This window comes from Microtus ochrogaster, assembly GCF_000317375.1.
Source record: "Microtus ochrogaster isolate Prairie Vole_2 chromosome 14 unlocalized genomic scaffold, MicOch1.0 chr14_random_1, whole genome shotgun sequence".
Taxonomy (NCBI): domain Eukaryota; kingdom Metazoa; phylum Chordata; class Mammalia; order Rodentia; family Cricetidae; genus Microtus; species Microtus ochrogaster.
This window is the reverse complement of record NW_004949096.1, coordinates 7135329-7135947: the sequence shown is the minus strand read 5'-3', so window position 1 is coordinate 7135947 and position 619 is coordinate 7135329. Positions and strand designations below refer to the sequence as shown.

General features: G+C 38.0%; 1 protein-coding gene across 3 annotated transcripts in view; it reads right to left on the bottom strand.

The window, feature by feature from the left end:
- Positions 1–619, bottom strand: part of Nat10 (N-acetyltransferase 10) — a 45029-nt gene that overhangs the window by 19406 nt on the left and 25004 nt on the right. The window lies entirely within an intron of this gene.

Here is a 619-nt window from a genome sequence, read left to right as displayed (position 1 = left end):
AATAAATAAATAAATAGAAAGAAAAAAGATGTGATTTCTGTACAGGAATCTTTTCAATATTGAATATACATTTTTATTGGCCTTGAGAGATCTCACAATACATATGTAAAACATATTAACAACAATATGTAAACTTTATGTTCTTGTTCAAAATGAAAAGGCCAGTGTGGGACATACACTTTTAATCCCAGCACTTAAGAGACAGAGGCAGGCAGATCTCTGAGTTCAATGCCAGCCTGGTCTGCATAGTTAAGACCCTGTCTCAAAACAACAAATAAATAAGTAAATAAATGAAAAATAAGTGAATAGAACACATACACAAAGTATCTACATAGCTGGGATGAGGGCTTTTTCTTTCCTTTCTTCCATGTGTATATCTATGTATGTGGTCTACATGTGATACATGCATATGCTTGTATGAGCACATGAGACTGTATTCATGTGGAGACCAGAGCAGGACATTGGGAGTTTCCTTCCTTTACTGTTCCCTGAGTGACACTCTTACTGACTGAAATCCACCACATCACCTCCCGCAGTTTGGTTGGCTGTACAGTGGGCTCTCAGGTCGGATTGTTCCCGACCCCTTCCACTAAGGTTACGGCCATGTTTAGCTTTTTAT